Source organism: Microcebus murinus, chromosome 9 (assembly GCF_040939455.1).
Source record: "Microcebus murinus isolate Inina chromosome 9, M.murinus_Inina_mat1.0, whole genome shotgun sequence".
NCBI classification, from domain to species: domain Eukaryota; kingdom Metazoa; phylum Chordata; class Mammalia; order Primates; family Cheirogaleidae; genus Microcebus; species Microcebus murinus.
Window position 1 is genome coordinate 54,279,879 of NC_134112.1, and position 24,685 is coordinate 54,304,563.

The 24,685-nt window shown below is 33.1% G+C and overlaps 1 pseudogene; it reads right to left on the reverse strand.

Annotated features, from left to right (window-relative positions):
* Window positions 1–778: 778 nt before the first annotated feature.
* Window positions 779–24,685, reverse strand: part of LOC105879324 (large ribosomal subunit protein uL23 pseudogene) — a 69,529-nt pseudogene continuing 45,622 nt past the window's right edge.

Below are 24,685 nucleotides of genomic sequence, written 5' to 3' on the forward strand. Positions count from 1 at the left end.
AAACCAAAACAACAACAACAAAAAAAAACCCCACAAAATATTAGCAAAGCAGAATTAGACTTTTGGCAGTGTTATTTAGCCTCTATTTTTCAACTGTGACATTAATGGATATGGTATTGTGATGAACAACCTTAAATACAAGCTGAAGTTGTTTATAAAAATCCATTTATGAAGACATTAAAAGTAATGGGACTGCAAATGTATATCTCACAAATTTAAAAAATTAAATACCTGATGCTGCATATAATCAATGGTTACTTGGACATTATTGTATGTTCTAAAGTAAAAGGATTAAGTAATGTTTTTAATTGGTGGGAATCAAAAGACATGGTTTAACAATATTTCTTTGTTCCAATACCTAATATTTTTAATTGAAAATTTACTCATTATTCATATCTTTTCCACTATTAGTATACAGGTATATTAAGATATACATATCATGAAGATAAATAATAAAAAAATAGGTAATAGTTGTGTGTGTATGTGTCAAGATATATAAAGAATCTAGAGAAGATCAATCCCTCCAACTCCTTTTCTTTTCTAATTTATTTAGATTTTGAGATTTAGCTTTCTTTCTTCAGCTACAAGTTTTATATTCTATAGCTAGCTTCTGTAGGTACTTTTCTAATTTGGTTTTGACCTTGTTTTAATTGACAATTAATTCTTAATGATCTGTCCCATACCAATACTGTTCTCATTGGGAAAATGGAGATGAGCCAGGTATAGTACCCAAAGGAACTGAAAACTTATGTCCACATAAAAACTTGCATTTTTTTTTAAGGTGAGAAGATATATATATTTAGAATTAGCCAGCTGGACTTGGTTTAGATGATCCCAATTTTGTTGACAACGTCCAAAGCATCATAATCGGGAGCCAGTCGAACATATGCCTTCTTCTCTCCATCAGGCCTGATCAGGGTGTTGACCTTGGCCACATCAATGTCATAGAGCTTCTTCACAGCCTGTTTGATCTGGTGCTTATTGGTTTTGACATCCACAATGAACACAAGTGTGTTGTTGTTTTCTATCTTCTTCATGGCAGACTCTGTGGTCAAGGGGAACTTGATGATGGCATATTGGTCAAGCTTGTTTCTCCTGGGGGAGCTCTTCCAAGGATATTTGGGCTGCCTCCAGAGCTGCAGTGTCTTTGGCCGCCAGAAGGTGGGTGACAAATGGATCTCCTTTTTTTTTTTGTGGCTGTGGATGCCTTTTAACACTGCCTTCTTGGCCTTCAAAGCCTTTGCTTTGGCTTCGGCTTTGGGAGGGGCAGGAGCTTATATTAATATAAGCTTTATTCACAATTGCCAAAATTTGGGTGATGTCCTTCAGTAGATGAATGTATAAATAAACTGTGGCACATTCAGACAATGGAATATTATTCAGCACTAAAAATAAGTGAGCTATCAAGCCATGAAAGAAACATGGAAGAAACTTAAATGCATATTTCTAAGTAAAAGAAGCCAATATGAACAGGCTACATACTGTATGATTCCCCAATTATATGACATTCTGGAAAAGACAAAACTGTGGAGAAAATTAGAAAGTGACAGCTTATGTCCAGGGAAAGACACAGGCTCAAAAAAGAACAGAGAAGACCTGAAATTTGTACCCCAGGCTGATATTTGGCATAGAGACATCCTACAACAATAAAACAAAATAAAACAAAAATAGCAAAGCACAATAAACCCCAGGGAAGAAGGAAAATCTGATTTCCAGAGTTACCACATTACTAGATTCAAATTTCTAGTTTTTAACAAAAATGACAAGGCATACAAAGAAACAAGAAAATATGGTCCATTTGAAGGGGAAAAAAAAAGAATCAGCAGAAACTATCCCGAGGAAAGACCATTTTGTGGATCTATTAGACAAAGACTTTAAAATAACTACCTTAAAGATGCTCAGAGAACTAGAGGAAGATGTGGAGAAAATCAAGGAAATGATTTATGAACATAAAAATATCAATACAGAGATAGAAAATCTAAAAGGAATTCAAAAATTCTGGAGCTGAAAAGCACAAAAAGTGAAATGAAAAATTCACAAGAGAAATCTAAAGTCATATTTGAGCAGGCAGAAGACAAAATCATCAAATTTGTAGGTAAGACAAAATTAGGGTGTCAATTTTCACCATTTCTATTCAACATAGTACTATAAGACCTGGTCAGAGCAACCAGGCAAAAGTAAGAAAAAAAGGACAGCCAAATTGAAAAAGAGGAGGGTAAAACTATCCCTTTTTGCTGATGGTATGATCTAATATCTAAAAACTACAAAGACTTCCAAAAGACTCTGAGAATTGATAAATAAATTCAGTAAAATCACAGATTGCAAAATTAATGTATATAAATCAGTAACATTTTTATACACTAATAGCAGGGAAGCTGCAAATCAAATCAAGAATTCAGTACCATTTACAATAGCTGCAAAAAATTAAAATACCTAGGAATTTACTTAACCAAGTAGGTTAAAGATCTCTACACAGAGCACTATAAAACACTGATGAAAGAAATTGCTGATGACAAAAAGAATGAAAAATATCCCATGCTCATGGACTGGAAGAAACAATATTGTTAAAATGTCCATACTTCCCAAAGTGATTTACAGATTCAATGCAATTCTCATCAAAATGCCAATGTCATTTTTCACAGATCTAGAAAAAATAAAACAAAGTTCATATGGAACCAAAAAAGAGCCTGATTAACCAAAGCAATCCTAAACAAAAAGAACAAATTGGCAGGCACCACATTGCCTGCCATTGCTAAGTCTTGCTTGAATTAATCATTGTCTGTTATACAGAGCTGCAAAAACAAAACAAAACAAAATTATAGAGCAAGGCTATAGTAATCAAAACAGCTTGTGACTGGTGTAGGTGTAGACACATAAATCAATTAAATAAAATAGAGAACTCAGAAATAAAATCGTATATGTATAATCAATCAACTAATCTTTCACAAAGCAGACAAAAACATACACCAAGGAAATATGCCCTATTCAGTAAAGGTGCTGGGAAAATTGGAGCGCCACATGCAAAAGAATGAAACTGTATCCCTGTCTGTCACCATATAAAAAAAATTAACTCAAGACATATTAAAGACCTAAATGGAAGACCTGAAATCATAAAAATTCTAGAAGAAAACTCATGAGAAACTCTTATAGGCATTGGCCTAGGCAAAGAATTTATGACTAAGATGCCAAACACAAATACAACAAAAACAAAAATAAATAAATGGAACTGAATTAAACTAAAAAGTTTCTGCACAAGAAATAATCAACAGAGTATATAGACAACCTACAGAATGGGAGAAAATATTTTCAACCTATATATTTAACAAAGGACTAATATCCAAAATCTACAAGAAATTCAAATCAGCAAGGAAAAAAAAACAACAACAAATAACCTCATTAAAAAGTGGGCACAAGAAATGAACAGACATTTTTCAAAAGAAAATATACAAATGACCAAGAAACATATGAAAAAAAGCTCAACATTAATCATCAGCTACATGTAAATTAAAACTACTTTGAGATTCTACCTTACTCCATCAGAATAACCATTATTAAAAAACAAAAAAATAATTGATGTTAGCCTGGATGAATTAAAAAGGGAACACTTGTACACTGTTGGTGGCAATGTAAATTAGTACAATCTCTATGGAAAAAAGTATATTCTTCAAAGAATTAAATGTAGACCTATGGTTTGATTCATCAATCCCACTACTACATATACACCCAAAGAAAGAGAAGTCATTATATCAAAAAGAGACATGTACTCATATGTTTATCACAGAACAATTCACAATTGCAAATATATGGAATCAACCTAAGCATCCATCAACTCATGATTGAATAAAGAAAATGTGGTATACATCTTATCCATCCATAATGAAATGACAAAAAGAATTGATGGAGATGTATGGTGGCAATGGTTGCACAACATTATCAAAGTATTGTACCTCTGATCCATAACTTTAAAATGGTTAAGGTAGTAATTTTTTTGTAATGTGTATTTTACCACAATAAAACAAACCAAAAAAAAAAAATACCAAAGCTACTATAAAATACATCTGTATATTTATAAATATATCCTTGTATACAAGTTATCAATAGATTGTTAACCTTGCTTTAAACCTTAAGTTTCTATTCTTTCTTATTCTTTGTTATAAATCCTATTGCCTATATTCAAGTAATCACTTTCTTAAACAATAAAATCCATTATAGACTATATTCTAATAGGTTTATCATATTTAAATTCATTTCAGAACTTGCAGTGAGTCATGAGAAAAGTTAGTAAAAGAAAATGAAAATGTATTTTAGGTAATTAAGACACCCCATTCCCACTCCAGAATCTTTTTCCATTAAGCTTCCACTCTGTTTCCTTTACTTAGTAGGGAATTAGAGATGGCTAAGCAGGTGATGATATCCATATTCTGGGCATGACCTGTGTCATTCTTTCAGTTTAACAAAAAAATTGAATTTTGATTTCTTGGGTAATAAGCTTAAAAGACATTATTCCTTTGGAAATGAATTCCGAGGAAGATTAAGTCAAACCTAGAAAATTACTCTTTCAGCCTAGTACTTAGGGGATTAAAAACAAGCAAACAAAAAAACCTGATACTTACATGAGCAGCTTCCTGCTGTGAACATGTCTCATTTCCCAGTCCTACATTCTCTTTACTACGACCTTACTATATATAGGGAGCCATGGTAACTATGGTTCTTACTGCCCAGCATAGTCTCTTTTTACCCTTTTATGATAACAAAATGTAGCTTTGGAAATGGCGGATAACTATTTACTGTAGTTTGAACATGGCAGACAGACATAGGGCAGTCACATAATAGAAGCCTGGCCAATTAGATTGCCTGGCCTCGGTGACCACAGTTGCTAGTTCAGGGATTGGTACATAATAAAGATTAGAACAGAAAGACTTTCACAGAATAGGAAACTCATATTGACTATTAAAATATCAAAGGTGAAACATGTGATGAGAACTGTCTGATTTGTTCGATTTTCAAAATGTTCCAATGTTTTTAAAATGTGCCTTTGTAACCTAACAATAAACAGTGAAATGGTTGTCATGGCCTGGATATTTCTTGAAAACAAAAAATAAAAGGAAAGAAGTGACTCTATTGTTTGTGTGTGTTGGGGTGGGGGGTGGAAGCAAGCATTAGAATGAAAGACATCCAGGGAGTAGTACCATCTTAACAAATTTGGTAAGTGTTTTGTATGTGCTATCAGGGTTTTTTGATAAATGTTTTAGGAAAAGAAGTTAAGGATAGACAGCAAATGCTAAGTGGTCACATATTACAAAAAGACAGAAAGTAGAACTCCCAATAGTAGAGCATCCAACAAGTTTAAAGCAGGATGGTTTATACTCTACTGATGATTAAGTACTACTGCAAAGACTCTTCATATCTTCATCCATAATAGATGAAATGATAAACACACAATTAGAAATAAGCATCATAGGTTGAAGAGAGCATTTAAAAATAATTTTACACATATATATGCATGTGTGTATATATATATATATACACGAATACCAAAATTATCATTAAATGCAGCTTTTTTGCAGTTGAGCTTCTTGCCACAACTATTAATATTATTTCAGAAAAGTCTTAAGGGTAATTTAATATATTAGAGTTAATGAGCATTAGATTATGATTTTAGAAAAATATATTAATATAACAGTTGGACTGTGAGAGTTAACTCTAGCAAGATTGAAATTAATCTGATATGTTTTAATGAAATGAGAATTTACCATGCACTAACTACTAATCAAAGCATAAATTAAGCTTATTGTAAGTGTCGCTTTGTAATCATGGGTCTGAGGAATTTGGGGCAATTTATATCAGCTTGTCAGTATTGTGTATGATAACAGTGAGATTGATGATTTACAGCTGGTCTCAGTGAGATCTCATGAGGACTCTGTCATTGGGGCTGATTGCATAGCAAGAATATGCCAATAGGGACCAGCAAGGCATGAGCAACCCCGATTGAGGCTCCATTTGGGTTCTCTTATTCTGAGGTTGTCTGTATATATATCAGTGGTTGCTGATCTAAGAGAGAAAGTTTATTTAGTGTGGCCTTTAGAAATGGCAGTCAGTTGGAGTTTGTACTTGTAGATTGGAGTTTGACCTTTCTAGATTCATTACAGTGAGGCAGCCATTGGTTATAATGTATACTCTTACTTTAGTGCTATTCCTGTATTATGTACTTTTCCTGTATTAAACTATAAATTTGTAAGTATTGTCATGCTAGTTCTTGCAAGTCTTCTTTAGCTATTGAATACTATCTAGTTAGTACATTTGGTGTCTAAAGTGGGATTCATTAAAAGACCACTGACTCACTATTAAAAAAAAATATGACTAAATCACTATTTAGAAATAAAAAGGATGATTCCATAAAGGGGTTACAATGAACTACTGATGCTGTGTAATAAAGGTTTGGAATAAGTTACTGATAATAAAACTTTCCACTGGAATCCAGAAATAGTAGGACCTGAACATCAAAAGCTATCAAAATGGACTAAGAGGAACCTCAAACTGATAGCAGATCGCCTAACAAATTAGTTGCATAGTTACTGCTTTCAGCACTAGCCAAGTCTTGAGCTTTGCCCTCAGGCAGGAGGAGCTACAACCAAAGGAACTTGGGCAATTACAACATTTGATAAGTTGACTACACCTATAAGACCAATTACAACTAAAATGGTAAAGTGGGAGCAAGTTGATAATAGAAGGATAAAAATTCATGAAAAGAGCAATATACTGAAAGAATCAAGTAACTATGTAGATCATTACAAATGGTTCTTTGATGAGTCTTTATTAAAATGATTTCTGAGAATTTTAGATCAAAGGGATTTTTCTCTGTCTTTGAACACTTCTGAGTGGAGGAGAATATTTGGGCTCATGCAGATGCCCAAGTGGTGCTCCTTTGTGATGATGGTTCACAGAGATGTCCCTAGTTTACTAGAGTGGGTTAAGGGATGAGTCTATCAAACATATCCAAAAAAAGCAAATTAGCCCTTCCCTTGTTATCTAGATGAACACCTCCTATGGAAACCATAGATTTGGTATGGATACAAGATGTATTGGAATACCTGTATGGCTACAAAACAATTTCCCTAATGAGACACCCCTCACTTAGGTAATAACTGATACTGTATTAAAAAAAAGACCCACTAGCATAAGTACCCTATGTGACTTTGTTGTGGGAGCTTGAGGAGTATATAGAGAGGTAGTCTCAGAACTATTATCCCAGCTACCTCATTCATTTAAAACTTGAAGATAATAAAAATGATAGGACTTCACAAAAGGAAGAAAATCAAAATAAAAATGGGGGAAAAGATTAAGGTAGTGTATAAGTCTGAGAATGGCTAATTAAAATGGTATGAAAAAAGAAAATTGATTCAGGGTTCAGCAAAACCTTAGAATTTTATAGAAGCTGAAGAGGACCCATGACTTCCTCTCCATGAACTTTCTAGAATATAAAAATCCCAACATGGATATGACTGATGTATCTGCACTCAGAAGAACTTTGGTAAGAAAGGTTCAACTGAACCTCTAGCATGAAATGTAAAAATACATAGTTTAATATTATTATGGTTATGTGGGAAGAAGATTAACATGAAAGACAGAGTTTTTTGACCCAATATCTGTTAGGATCCTTTTACAAAGGCCTTTTACAAAGTTTGGGTGAAATGCCTGTGGACAAAGAAAAATTTTTTTAGGTCTATTATTGTGTAAGGGGGAAAAAGTAACATCTGACTAAAAGTTGAAATTATGATTTAAAAAAGTATACTGTTGTGGCATCTTTTTTACACCAATAAATAATCAGATATAATGGCATGGTACAGATATAATGTTAAGGGTTTAATTTGGTAATGACAAAATAACGTAGATTTTCTTTCTACTCAGATATGCAACACGAATGACTTTAGAGTTAACTAAGCCATCACAAATTGTAAATTTGAAGCAATACAGGATACCTAGAAGGCAACAATAAATTACTGGACTAATTCATAAAGTATGAGACTCAAGTATATGAGTGCCTAAAAACTTGCTGTACAAATAGCCCAGCAACACCAGTGAAGCATGATGATGGATCATGGAGAATGACACTGGACTAAGAGGATTGAAAAACAATATCCTCAATACCTCAGCAGTCCTTGGTTTGGTACAGACTGTTCAACTGACACAATTTAAAAGTAACTAGCATTCTGTACTTAACTTTTTCTTAATATGTCACCAAGCAGAACAAACAACATTTGCAATCATGCTTTAGATTTTCCTAAGGATTAGCTTGCTGCTGCTGCTAAATGGGCCCCTTCTTTGGACCAGTTGACCAAAGATGCCAGGCATCTGGCCTTGTTCACAGAAGGCAGTTACAGAACCAAGGGCCATGGCTCAGCATGGAAAGCCATCACTGCTCTGTATTCAGCAAATAATAAATTCCTCATGGAAAAAATTAATAATGGAGAGAGTAACAGTTTCTGTTCCCAGCAGTGATAAAAGAACTGCACATACACATATACACACTTACTGACTCATAAAACTATTTAGGTATATATAGAACTAACTTATGGCATGTTGCCAGTGGAATTGCATCTTGGTCTGGCAAACGATCCATAGCTAACTGTACAGTAAAAGGGATTCCCATTTATGATATTGTTACCTGGAAATCCCTATGGAAATTTTGAGGGCAAATTGAATAGGGCAGTTTGATGCTCACCAAAGAAACCCTACACCCAAATCTGAAGGTGATTGACTCAAGAAGTTCATGTCCTTAGTTCTATCTCTTGACGTGGCAACCCAGTTCCATAAAATGAATACACATGAGGGAAATTGAGCCATGAAGACATGAACCAGACAAACATATATCACTGACCCCAGCTAATGCACGAACTATTGATAAAGATTGTCCTGTTTGCTAATAGGAAAGATAGCATTTGCAGTTCACCATGGGAATTATTTCTGACAGAGGTCTAGCCTACATCTAGCAAGTAGATTGGATTGGCTTTTTACCCACTTCTCTGGGGAATACAAATGGATATTGACAGGGCTTAATGATATATTCTGAATTTGGCTTTTATAACCAGTGACTGAGGTCAATGCTGCTAATATTATCAAAGAAGTGGAACAAAAATATTGTAAATAGTTTGTCCTTCCTAGTTAGATTTCATCAGATCAAGGTATTCATTTCATTGCCCACATTATGCACTAATTTGTGAAAATGTCATGTTTAATGGACTTATCATATTATTTAGTGCCCATCAAAGTAATGGTTAATAGAAAATTGGAATAGACAAATAAAACCCCTTCTTAAAAATATGGGAGTTCGCAAAGGATTGAAGAACTGGTGTACAAATTTATAGCATTCTGTTTACAACTTATATTGTTAAACTAAAGATAAATCTTCATTGGATAAATTATTATGCTTTTGTGGTGACATTAGGACAAAAGGGCTGGAGGATGATACAGCAACTGACATACAAATATTTACTACTTCACCACAGTTTTCATTTTCAAGGCTGAACCCAGTAGTTCTGAGATTGAAGCTAATATAAGCATCCTAAGGGCTAGTATTATTTCAAAATAAAATTCAATGTCTATTAAGTCGAACATAACTGCAGGAATTCCAAAGGGATTTATGAAGTGGTTTATCTCTTACCCACACCTCACCAAGTTGGGGGTAACTATTTTGTTTCTTTGTACTTATCTATTCTGACTTCCTACAACTGGAAATGAATCAAAGTAGAAGCCCTAGCAGAGCACATCTTGATATTAGCTATCTGAAATAGCCCAGAGGCTAAACCAGAAAGACCTACTTCAAGAATAAAGACTTGGATTAAAAATGATAATATATAGAAGAAAGTTATGACTGTTGCTCAAGGGAAGAGAGTCAATAAATGGATCTTATAAAAGGTATTCCAACATATAAGACAGAGACTTGAACAAGAGAATAATAAGCTTTCTTAGCTTAGATTCAAATGTGCTTTGGGGTAAGGTAGTTTGTTTTTCCTAAACCTCCTCTTCTTTTAAAGAACCAAGAAATGAGCTGGGCAATGGCCAACCTGGTGAACGTATTTCTGGAAGTGATCTATAGCCTAACTCTGTCTATGGCTATATTGAATATTACAAATGTGGCTATGCCTTTTGGTTCTTGTTTCATAAAATATTATCAAGGACCTGTGTTTTGAAGCAACTATGGAAATATGTACCCAGATGAATCTGGAGAACACTGTGTGTTCATTCACAAACTGAGAGAATATTGTGTGGCCATTAAATGTGATCATTAAGGATTAATAACAGTAGAAGTTCCCATCATTCATAATATTATATGAGATAGTAGCAATTTGCCTTATTATTGTATATGGAAACCCATAATTACATGGAGGGAAAAAAATGGAAGTATTGACAAAGAAAAATAATCAGGTATAACTTGATGGGCCTGCATTTCTGAAAATAAGAAGCCAGAGATTTGATATGGATGATAATGGGAAATGTCAATAGTGACTGCTCTTCATGTGACCTTATCCTAGTAAATTCAACATTTTGGGTTCCAAATTTATTTCCTTGTCATTCTAAAGTGGTTAGTACCTAACAGCAACATCACTTTTGATGAATCAAACAGAATTGGACTGTTCAAAAAATAAAAGAGCTTTAAAGAATTACAAACAAGAATAGGAATAATTGCCTGGAGCAGTTTGCTTTTAATTAGAGAAGACAGTCTGGATCAAATAAGGCATACTCTTATTCCAAAAGGGAGGTAAAAAATGCCAAACCAACTAGAATTATATCATGACACTGACAAATACAGTCATATTCTAAGGTACTGGGGCTTCAACATATGAAATTTGGGGCAGGGATTTAGCCCATAACATATGGTCTTTTATCTATTATCAGAAATAATATATGATATACAGTAAGAGGTAAATTTTGCTGGCAGGAACAAAATAATTATATTGCAACAATATTTGATTTGTTTCACAACCATATACTCAGAGGATGGCATGATGCTTTTATGCAGTATAACAAAGAGATCATGTACAAAGTTAATATTATAGAATATAATAAAATTTAGAACACTAATGTTGAAGATCACACATATTGGGGGATTGAATTAACACTCTTTCAGGATGTTAGCCATATGAAAGAGAATTGGCCTAAAGAATATTTAGACCTGATCGATGACAAATTGATTACAATTCTTAATCACTCAGCAGATGTGTACCCTAACGTGCAGGTATATGTAAATGAAGGAGGCAAAAGAAATTAAGAGTAGTACAAAGCTATGAGTAGTTTGTGCTGATATTATTGGATGATTTTGTTGTCTGTTTAAATCCATGTAACTCCTCAGTGGTTATTACTAATGCTCAGAATATGCATGAGAGTTTAATTGTTCACAGAATGTTATTATATAATGGTGTATGGCAAGTAATTACTGTCAAACTAGAGAGCTTGTTTTGTCATAAAAAGGGCTTGACCACAGGCATGAGAAGTGGATGATGCTGTGAGGGTTAATTCCAGTAAATTGGGAATAAGCCTGATCTGTTTTTATTAAAATAAGAAATATAAAAATAAGATTAATAGTGCTGATTATAACCATGATCCAAGGATTATCAGAGAGTTTCATACCAGCTTCTCAACACTGTTTATTGACAACAGAGAGATTAATGAATTGTATCTGGTCTTAGGGAGACCCTCACAAGGTTATGCCTATTGGGTTAGTTATATAGCAAGAATATTTTTATATAACCAACAAGAATATCCTAGCTTATAAGATACTCCCAGCTGAGACTCTATTTGGGAAGCCTGGTTCTGAGATGCTCTCTACATATATCAGTGGTTCCTAATCCAAGAAAGAAAGTGCATCTAGTATACCATTACAGAGGAAAAATAATTGAAGCTTACATCTGGACCCTTGTTGGGAGATGTATCCTTACTTCATGCATATTCTTACTTCAATAATATTGCCGTATTATATTCTTTACCTGAAGCAAACTGTAGATTTGTAAGCATTTTCATTTGGGTTCCTATAAATATTTTTTAATCTTCAAACCCTGTTTAACTACCACTTTTAGTGCAGGAGTATAAGCAATTATTGTCAGGGAATAAGATACTTTCATAAGATACCTATGTAAGAAGAAAACCAAATAAAATGAATACTCCTAATTATATATAACCTAAGTTGAGTTTTCATTTTATAAATATATACCATTAAGTTAACATTTTCATAGTACCTAACAAATGTCATATGATGCTAAAGTTTGTGTATAAACCACTGCTGTTATCTTGTCACTTCTTAGCATTTAAACAGATTTCTAAGACAATTAGATTTAGTGGCTGTTGCTTCACCCAAACAAGCTCCACTGAGAATATTAACAGAGGTTGTCGTAACTACCACCATAATCTTCAAAACTGTCAGTAGCATTTAGGACATCTTACCATGGTGGATAGAATCTCCTAACATCAGAAGACATCTTTCATGAAATGAATGCTAGGACTCAGTAAGTAGAGACTGCCCTATAGAGTGGAAAACACATCAAAAAAGGAGTCAGCATTTTGTAGTAGTTCTCCTTGTAGAAATCTTACACCTCCTTTTAAGTATATTCCTAGGTATCTTAATTTTTTTTTGCAGCTATTGTAAATGGCATTCATTGAGTTCTTGATTTGATAATAACCAAGCTGAGGCTTGGCTGTTATCAGTGTATAGAAATGCTATTATTGACTTTTATCCATTAATTTCGTAACCTGAGACTTTACTGGATTCATTTATCAATTCTAGCAGACTTTTGGAGGAGTCTTTAGCATTTTCTAGGTAGCAAATCATGTCATAAATAAGCAGAGATAGTTTGACTTCCTCTTTTTCAATGTACACTATTTAGATGATGGGTACACTAGGAGTCCTGACTTCATCACTGTTCGATTCATCCATGTTACAAGAAAATACTTGTGCCCCTTAAATCTATTGAAATTTAAAAAAAAAAAAGAAAAGAAAAAGAAAAAAAAGTCAGGAGAAATGGTTCTAATTTTGCCCATTTCATTAACTAAATAGAAACCACTTAACAAGACTTAAAATTTGTATGGGTATCAGTTTAGCTAATTATAAAATAAATGTGTTAGATTACATCTCCTTGGACTCAAGAACTCTTTGATTGAATCATGTTAAATAATAAGTTCCCTAAAAATATCTAAGCTTAAAATTATAAATTAAAAGGAAATTTTAACATAAATTTAGAGGCAACTCCAAGGAATGCTAAGAAGTTAAAATTCTTTTAAATGTTTTGAGTGTCTATTGTTTTTCAACAAGTCAGGATCTGCTCTTTAGAAGAATTACTATACAATTAAATTTAATTTCACTAAGAAAATAATAATAGAAGTATCTCCCATTTTTGCAGTACCAGACTGTGGTTAATTTTTTATATACACTTGTTAATCTTCACAATAGTCTTTAAGGAAGTTATTATTATTTCTGTTTTATAGATAACAAAACCAAAGTTCAAAGAGTTTAAATAACTTCCTTCATATAAAAAAAGATGAAAATCAAAAAATGTTATAGCTTTTTGTAAATCATAGGCATCTATAGAAAGATATATTTTGGCTGTCTGAAAAGAAAGTAATTGTTGAAAGGATAATTCAGAGAAATGTGCAAGAAAAAAGGAGATGATATAAATAAAAGTCAAGATGATTTTTGTGGTTTCATATAAGAATATACATTGTAAATAATTAGCAGGCAAATTAGCCACAATAATTCCTATTTTCTCAGCTCCTCTCTTTTTGGCCTTTTTCTTATAATTTCTAGTCCTTTTGCATACATTTTCTCACCTCAAAAGAATTCTTCAGCCTGACTCCAGCCGCTTCTATACTGTCACACAGTTGGTTTTTCTTTGTGTCATTTCTGTCTGCTAATTTACTTAACTCAAGGATACTCAACTCAGCTTCACTTGTGTCTTCCAATTCTACCTCTTCTGAATATCCATTATTCTGTTGAAGCTCTGTATCTGCATAAGGTTCTAGCCACTAGTAAGAACCACCATTTTTAGGAAACATAATGACTGTATTATAAGACTTCCTTCTCTGGAAAGAGAATAGATGTTTGAAGATAAACTTTCAGAATAGAGTATCTAAAAATGCTGGATAAAATATTAAAATGGCCTTTATAATTTAAGGAGAAATAAATCATACAATGGTAATTTAACAATGATAAGAAAGTGCTAAATCAAAGTAGTAAGAAGGTAAAAAATAAGAGTATGCACTGTGAGAAAATATACTAATTCTTGGACACATTAGATTGTAATTTGGTTGTTTCTGAAGTACAGGAACAAAGCCCTGTGTCTATTGTAGACCTATCATAATAAAGCCTAAGAATAGTCTTAATAAGATTCACAACAGAGACCTAGTTTCAAAATTGAGTCCCACTAAGTTAGAGGAACATGGGAAGTATCTTAGACTTATCACAGATTCAGTTTCACAGTCATCAAACCAAGTCTATCCAAATACAAGAAGATTCAATATAAGTAAAATTTCTACTAATATAAATTCAGAGCTTTTACAATGCATTGACCAAATGTCTAAGGATGTCCATCAAAAATCAATAGACACATAAAGGAACTGGGAAGCAGTCAATAAAAACCAAATCCCAAATAACATAGATGTGTAACTTAACAGATATTTTAAAGTAGCTGTTACAAGTATATTAAAAGAATTAAAGGAAAATATGCTCAAATTATTATCAAATACTATGGTATTGGTTAATTATTAATTTCCTTAATATGGTAGAAAATTTCAACACAGAAATTGAAGCTATAAAATAACTCTAATTAAATTTTAGAAGTAGTAAAACAATTGAAATATAAAGATTTCATTGAATGAGCTTCACAAATGATTAAAAATGAAAAATCAATTAGTGAATGTAAACTCAAAACACAAGAAATTATCCCATCTGAAAATAGTGACAAAAGACAAACCTATGGGACAGTATCAGAAGACTCCAACATAAAAAGAATGGGAGTCACTGACAGAGAAAGGTGGTGTTTGGGGCAGAAAAATAAGTTATTTAAATAATAAAAGCTGAAAACTTCCCAAATTTGACTTTAAAAATACCTTCTGATTTATAGATCAGAGAGGCTCAGCCAACTATGAACATAACAAATAAAAAAAAAAAAACTATACATAGTTACACAAAGTTTAACTGCTAAAAAACAAAGAAAAAAGAGAAAATCTTGAAAGTAACCACAGAGAAAAGAGCCATTAAGTACAGGGGAACAATGTGAAGGATAATTTGCTTTTCATCAGAAGTGATGGAAATTAAATATCATTTATATTGTATCTGCATATGTTTTTTCTGTCATTGTTTTATTTTTCTCATTTTTCTCCTATAAATTTGTACATTTGATTTTTTTTTATTTTCAGAAGCTCTTTGTATATTGGGGATAATAAACCTTTGTCTGTAATATAAGTATCAGCATTTTTAATGTAGATTTTCATTTCTCTTTCTACTTTGCTTATATAGGCTTTGCCATTTTTTTTTCTTTTTTTAATTTTATGCTTTTGAATTTTGTGTCATAGACAAGTCATACATATTTTCCTACTTTTATGATTTAATTATTTACATATAATACTTTTAATACTTGTATCTATTTATCCTGGCCTATGTTATGATTTATGGATCAAATTTTACCCTTTTCCATAAAGTTATCATATTATTACAATACTACTTATTTTTTTTATTTTTATTTTTTTTTATTTCAGCATATTATGGGGGTACAGATTTTAAGGTTTCAATAAATGCCCTTTTCCCCACTCCCCCCACAAGTCTGAGTCTCCAGCATGACTATCCCCCAGATGGTGCACATCTCACTCATTATGTGTATATATATATATATATACCAGCCCCCCTCCCCCCTCCCCACTGCCCAATACCCTATTACTGTAGTACCTATGTGTCCACTTAGGTGCTGCTCAGTTAATACCAGTTTGCTGGTGAGTATATGTGGTGCTTGTTTTTCCATTCTTGGAATACTTCACTTAGTAGTGTACAATACTACTTATTATAGAGAAAGTTCCTCTTCTCAAGAAGCTATAATAAATGTGATATGTTTGTGCAACAGAGAAGACTAACTAAAATATATAATTATGTTGGGGAACAATGAGGACCTTGGAAGCCCAATAATATATATATATATATATATATATATATATATATATATATATATATATGTACATCTCACATGTATGTATTTGTATTTGTGTTTTTACACCTCAAATATTCTGTACAAAGAAGTAATTGTCTAAAATTAGTGTTTAAACAATATTTATTTGGTAGGATTATTCAAAGTATTGTTTTTATATTCATTTAATTACTTAATTTATCTTAATAGAAAACATGAAATCTATGGTTCAAAAACAGACTATTTTCTCACTGAGCATCCTAGTAGTGCCACACTCCAACTCCCCATGTACAGTGCAATGTGGACCTGATATCATTTGCGCATACAGCGCAGTTTGAATCAAAAGGAAGGAACTCCAGAATTCTGAGATTTGGAACTTCTATAATAAGGCTGACACATCTGTACCTTCTTTCCTTTACATATATATGTGTGTGTGTGTGTGTGTGTGAGAGTGAGAGAGAGAGAGAGAGGAGAGACTGATTCTCTCTGTATATATACACTGAGAGAGTGAGAGAGAGAGAAAGAGCGAGGAGAGACTGACTTCATAATGTAAACAAATTCCTTCCAGGAACAAGGAGGGCACTATACGGAAGTAAGCAAATGTCTTTGAGGAAGAGAAAAAAGGCATATCTGGGTTGTATTACCTTTAGAATGTGGGTGATATCTTAGTTCACTCAGGCTTGTATAACAAAATGCTTTAGACTGAGTAATTTCTAAATGACAGGAATGTATTTCTTATATTTCCAGAGGCTGAGAAGGCCAAGATCAAGGCACCAGCAGATTTGGTGTCTGAGGTGGGCTTTTCTCTATGTTTCATGAATGGCACCTTCTCATTGTGTCGGCACATGGTGGAAGGGAAAAGCAATCTCCCTTGGGCCACTTTTATAAAGTCACTAATCCTATTCATGACAGTGCTATGCCCGTGACCTAATCACCTCCCAAGCACCCTATCCCTTAAACATACAAATTGGGGCCAGAGGAACAAACATTCAGAGCCAGATTTGTCTTTAAATCTTTCCAGGGCAATTCTTTAACTTCCAAGGCATGTTTACTGTTTAGTCCTTGAACCTAGATTGTTAGTACTATACTCACAAAGCCTAGATTGTACAGAAATGCAAAAATATTCATGTAGAATGATTTTCCTTACAAAGACTTGTATAAGGAAAACTGACATTAGGAATCTAGCTAAGAAGATGCTTAGCACTTTAGGTTCTAGGAAATGATCAAGACTCAGAGCATTACAGTGGGAATAAAGAGAAGGAAAGAGATGTAAGAGGCACATTTTATGTAAAACTTGACAGGACTTTGTGATTAAATAAATATTAAGGAAAATGGGAAAGATGAGTTAAAGTCAGTAAGTCCTTTCAAGGATGTATGACAGAAACTATAAGAAAATTCAAGGAAAACTTTTTTTGGTCAATAATGGGAGATAGGATTGGACTTGAAGATACAGTGTTTGAAATGTAAGGAAGGAAATTGGAGTAGCAGATCAGAATTTACCTTATTAAGCACTTTTAGAATTGAGGAACTTCTGAGACAGAATTGTATGGTATATGTAGTCAGAAAAAAGGATCCAAAGGATCAAAGACTTTAATGAGACAGGAAGAATTAACAGAATAGTATTTGTCAAGATAGCAGAAGGTCATGCATAAAAAAGAGATACCTTACAGAGAAGTGGATTGCATATAGCACATAATTTTGAAAAAGATTATAAAATAATATCTTTAATTAGCAATAGGGGGGCTGTCCCTCAGTGCCAATGGGACAAAAATTTCATTGGAGTGGTTAAGGCAGAAGCCAGTTATATAATTAGAAGAGATGAGTGGAAAATAAGTAAAAATAAATATATCATATATCACTCCATTACACAGAAGGATGACTGTACAATTAATACAAATAAAACAATTTCTCTCTGTTCTGACATCTTTGACTTTGCTTCTCTAACCATCCCTTACTATTTATAACTTTACTCTGTTCCCCTTTGAGACTCCAAAATACAAATGAATTTAGAGAAGCAAGTGTCTGTCTTGAACCAATACACTAGCATTTTCTTTAGATAGATTCACTGTGTTTTTAGATGAGTACATTTGGGATTGTATCTGGTCTTGAGGATTTTTTTCACTAATTAAATTCATTAAATCAGCAGAACACAATTATAATGGGTTACACTCTAGGGCATAAAAATAGCTCGAACAAACAAAATTTGTATTTAAAATGAATTAGTTTGAAATATGGTTTTATCTATAACATATATATTTTTAAAGTTTTCCTGTGATTATTGTATAATGTTATACTCTTACATATTCCTTGTATTAACAAAAATAAATTCAAGAGAATCTTTAGGCAACCTTTAGACATAATTAGAGCTGAAGTTTATATATAAATAGAATTATAAAAGAAAATCCCTTATGTTGACACAAAGGATTAATACCCAGCTCAAAATTGAAAGTCTAAACAATTGATAAGTGGTATTAGTGCCATCTGGCTATCTACTGGGCAGAGATGAACATTACAGACTGTCTTTATCATGTTTGGTTCTGTTCTTTAGATTAATTTTTTACACTGCCATGATTCCCAATGAATGTCATAGTAAAGATTTAGTGTCTAAAGCATTCAACCCCATGTACAGTTTGAAATTGTATTAAAGTACCTAGCAAACCTTTGTAATTTTGTAATTCATTTAGATTCCCAAATAAATACAACATGTGGCTTTTCTCTGCCAACTAATCCATTCTGTCCAGCCAAGCTTTCAGAAGGAATTTTAAAAGGTTCCAAGGTTTCCAGACAGAAGCATATGTCAATACAGTTATTATATAATGCAGCTAAGTTATCCTCACAAAATTTTGCTCAATCTCATAGTCACTATAAAAGAGAGCAGAAAAAATTGGCTTCCATTGTCATTTTTTAAAAAGAGTTTTTTCCTAAACAATGGCAAGCAAATTGTTTTCTAAATATAATTAGAGTATTGAGAGTATGTTGTACTCTAAGAAAAAAACACTAAACAAATATTATTTTAGATATCATTTCAGAAAAGATTTATATTTAGTATAATACATCATTATTTATATTATTTCCATGAATTTTAAAAGTAAATCATAGATAGTCTGATTTTGTACTAAATACATTTATCAACTTATTTAGTCTTATCATCATTAAAGAGGATATATCTCAATCATATATCTATTTCACCTGATGTCCATCAGATAATCTTAAAGTTTCTTATAGCAGATCGTGAGGAGCCTAGACAGTAATCTAAGGCACCATGCTTAATTTTGGTTTCTATTAATATATGCCAGACTATACTATATTCTATGAGTTCATGTCTATTAATTCAATTACTTTTAAGCAATCCTATGAGGTACTTGCTATTATTATTCCCATTTTTACAAAAGAGAAACTGAAGTGAATTGCCAAGAAGAAAAAACTGTAATCAGTCCACAAGTTACCAGGAAAAGCCTAAATGCCACGTAACTATTTACACAACAGTCCCCCATCCCCTTAAATTGTTGTTCCTGAATCAGAATTTTCTGGTTGCTTTTAAAAACTGGGGATTCTTAGCTCTGTTTCTTCAATTCAGGAAATCCATCAGGCTCTACCTGAGTTTCTCGTCTCTTTGCCAGGACCTGGACACCTGTCAAGACGGGAAATCCCAGGCATCCATTTGTTGACCTTTCCTTGGGGTTCTCTATGTTTCATTAACTACGTACAATGTCTTGAGACGCATTAATGTATACTTTTTATCGCTTTTTGGTTATTTAAGGCAAGAAGATAAATAGGGTCCACATTCCTTCAAATTAGTCAAAACTAGATGTCCTCCTGAATTAAAAAAAATTATATTGTAATCTATATCCATGCAAAAAACCGCACCTGTCGTAAGTATGCCATAGGATAAATTTTCACAATCTGTAATCAAAAGAGGATAAGATCACTACTCCATACAGTATCTAAAATAAAAAGAGAGTTGAATATATTGCTTATTTTTATGAAGTAGTTATGCAGTCTGTCAATCACAATGTCTCTGAGCAGAGTAGACTGTTCATCTTATATATAGTTTTGGGGGAAAGTGTGGAATTCAGGTATTGACACCTTTGTAGAGGTTAAGTGGGTTCACTTCATCTGTAGTACTCACCCAAGTGCAATTTTTGGTTGACTAGTTCTCACTCAGAGGTGTGCTTATTGCAGAGAATCCATTCCCAACGAACTGACTTTCAGAAGTGAGGGGCTGTCACTGATTGTAAAAGCACATTCACTGATGTGAGTTTATGATCAACTGAAAAAGTTCAAAAACTGGTTCTGGTGGCTGCTTATTACCACAACTATGAGAGATTCAATCTTTGTCTACAAGTATGAGAACTTCATTTTGTTGCTGAATACTTAACAGTACTGAAAAAATAATCAGACTATTACTAGGTCTCCTGAAGCCCCATCCTGTGTTCTCATCCAGGTCCTTTCCCTCTGAGAATAGCCACTATGCTTATTTCTAACAGTATAGATTAGTTTTGTCTGTTTTATATAGATAGAATTAGTATATGTTTTTTCTTGTCCTAGATTCTTTTGCTTAGCAATATGCTTGTAAGATTCCTTCATTTTTAATCTCAAATGAAATCTACCTGAACATATATACACTTTATGTTAGGTACATACTAAATATTGGGATTGCTGAATCATAGGATATGCATAATACAGCTTTGGTAGATATCCCCAAACCATTATCTAATGTGGTTGGACCAATTCATACATCCATCCACACTGTGTGAGAATTTCACTTGCTTCTCATCTTCACCAGCACATGTATTTATTATCTGATATACATGATCATATCACATTGTAGTTTTAATTTGCTTGTCCCTGATGATTAATGAGGTAGAACTGCTTTCCCCTGATGATTAATCTCCCAACTCTGCCCATCTCTTGGATCCCAGAACCTTGGAAAGTAGGCTTATACTCTTTAAACAAGAGATGTAAAAATTATTCTCCAGAAAATCTAACAGAAAACTTCAAAAAGTATTGATATTGATGGTATCACCTCCCGAAATCCCATCATATCAGTCTATAATTAATCCATATTTGATAAACATGTCCATGAACATAAAGCTTCCAACCAGTATTCTAAAGCCTGATTCTTAATTATTAGTAGGAAGCCAAAGCTCACTAAATATTTTAGAATATTATCTAACAAAATATATACACTCAAACCATAAAAAAAAGAAATAGAAAATAATTTGAAAGAAAAAGCAACTATGCAAAGGAAAGTGTTTATTATCATAATAATATAAATGCTCAATACTGATCTAGGCAAAATTACTCTCTTGGAAGGATATATGCATTGGATGTGGAGTTGTAGTGAGTGTATGTATGTACTGAGTGTGTGTATCATGGGTACACTTGTGTACTTGATGTAGAGGAAGTTCTGATAATGATCTAAATTTTTATCTTCCATTATAGGAAGTTAAGGCATAATGCTTGAAATTGAAAAATAAAAAAAAAAATCAAGGAGTGTTAGTATCTGATTGAATGATAGTGATGATCCTATAAGAAGAAATAACAAGATGTTGAAAGTGGCTGCCTCTGGGAGAATAAAATAGTACTGGGCAGGAACTATCAGTAGTAGTAGTATCCCTAATAGTAGTGGGCTGTCTTTCTTTTGGTAAGGAAAGGTATATAATCCCTATAACTGGGCATGGATAAATATAAGAAAAATAAAATTTAAATAAAATAAAATTTTAAAATGTCTTACCCATAAGAAATGTTGGTGAATACTTCAACAGGGATATAAAATAAGTGGAAACATTTGGGTACATGTGACCAGTAGTGTTCTTGTAAATGTCGTAAGAAATTGCTCCAGGAAGAGTGTCCAGATACCCAGACAAAGAGGTAAAGAGGGAAATTGCATGACTTTGAAATAAGAAGCCAAGCAAATTAATAAATTTTGCATCATTTTATTAATAGGATCTCTGCAATGAAGGATACATTAATTTTATACAAAGGTGATAAAATACCACCTCCTAAATTGGATTATTCATTTTCTCAACAAATATTTATTATCTACTATGTGCTAGATGAATAAGAAATGGGCAAAGGACATGAGCAGAAACTTCTCAAAAGAAGACAGAATAATGGCCAACAAACATATGAAAAAATGTTCAACATCTCTAATCATCAGGGAAATTGCAAATCAAAACCACAATGAGATATCACTTAACTCCAGTGAGAATGGCCTTTATCAAAAAGTCCCCAAACAACAAATGCTGGCGTGGATGCGGAGAGAGGGGAACACTTCTACACTGCTGGTGGGACTGCAAACTAGTTCAACCTCTGTGGAAAGCAATATGGAGATACCTCAAAGCGATACAAGTAGATCTACCATTTGATCCAGCAATTCCACTACTGGGCATCTACCCAAAAGATCAAAAGTCACTTTATGAAAAAGACACCTGCACTCGAATGTTTATAGCAGCACAATTCACAATTGCAAAGCTGTGGAAACAACCCAAGTGCCCATCAATCCATGAGTGGATTAATAAAATGTGGTATATGTATACCATGGAGTACTACTCAGCTTTAAGAAACAATGGTGATATAGCACCTCTTGTATATTCCTGGATACAGCTGGAACCCATTCTACTAAGTGAAGTATCTCAAGAGTGGAAAAATCAGCACCACATGTACTCACCAGCAAATTGGTATTAACGGATCAACACCTAAGTGGACATATAGGAGTAACATTTATCGGGTGTCGGGAGGGTGGGACAGGGGAGGAGGGGATGGGTATATACAACCACAATGAGTAAGATGTGCAACGTTTGGGGGATGGACATGCTTGAAGTTCTTACTCGAGGGGGGAGGGGGGCACAGGCAATATAAGTAACCTTAACACTTGTACCCCCATAATATGCTAAAATAAAAAATAAAAAAAAATTTAAAAAGACATATTTCTTTACCTTGAATTGTTTTGACCTGATGGAAGCAATAGAAAAGCACACATAATTACTGTACAGCACAAAGAGTACTGTGCAGAGGAGAGAGCTCCAGAGCAAATGCGCACATGTGGAGCCTTCAAACAAATCTCAAGTATCTGTGGAGCACTTCCCAAAAGAGAAGACATTTGAGCACATCCTAAAAATTGGGAAAAATAAAATTATACAAAATCATATAATAATCTTCCCCAATAGCAGAATGTAGCTATTTTTTGGTTGTCTGAGCATTATTTATTTGAAACAGTTACTATGAGAAAGAAAAAAACCAAAAGAATGAAGATGTTATGTTACCTAAAGGCACAAGCTCAGTAATGCAACTGAGTCAATTCTCAGATCATTCCCCTAAACCTGTGGGTACATTGAACAAATCTAGTGAGCTTTAAAAGATAATGACAACTGGGACCACAATCACAGCTTAGGCATTGGGAGTTTTTAAAACTCCCCAAGAAATTCAAAAGTGCAGCCAAAGTTGGGAACCAAAGATGTCAGCTGTTTTCAAAGATAAATTCTGGAGTGGGAGAATTTCTCAAGAAACATGACTGCTCCATAAAATAGCTAATGGTAGAATTCCAGGACTGCCACATGTAGGTATAATACATACAGTATTTTCATATAATACAATGGGAATAGTGCTCTTTGCAGATATAATGCAGGAATACTGAGGATTAGGAATTTAATTTTCTCTTAAAATGGCTTTTGGTTTTTGAAACTTTAATATAGTAAAATCTCAAAATGATAACAGCAGATTTTGGCTTAATGTGAACATTCCTGGAATAGCTTCAAGAATCTGGCCCTTTTCAACCACCCTGTTTATATGAAGGATGTTGATGTAATATTTTGGGGTTTATCTTTTTGTGGTGGTTCACTGTCGGATCTAGCACATACAGTTCCCTTTCAACTAGTATTTTATTCTCACCAGAACATTGGCTCCTTAAAACATCTATTTATCTCAAGTACTTACTGAGTATGTGACTCTTCATTATAATAAACCATATTTTTTGCTGTAATTTATTTCAACAGTTTTCAGTAAAATCCTATTTCTCATAGTTACTTAAAAGACAAATTTCAAATATTTTAAAAAACACACAGTGCCTTTTACTATCTTCTTATAAATATTATTTCTTTTTTTTACATTTAAATGTTGGGAAAAATTCAAATATGCAGATGAAGACATAAAACAATGTAAACTCAGTATTGCTGCACTGAGCTTCAAAATTAAGCAGATATTAACATTTTTAAAAATGTTTGCTTTCAACTTTTCTTTCTTTTTTGAAGAATAAGATATTGTTGATACAGCTTAAGTCCCTTTCCCTATCTATTTTTCCCTCTCTATTCTCAACAGTTTTTTTTTTATTCCAATACATATTTGTGTACTCTACTACATGAATGTAACCATAAAATAGATACATTATTTCAGGTGGTATATATAATTTTGCAGTTGATTATTCTCTCCCACCACTAAATATTATGATGCCACTTCAGAACTAGCTCAGTCATTTTAATTGCCTTATAATAATCTACTGGATGAGTAAGCTACAATTTTTC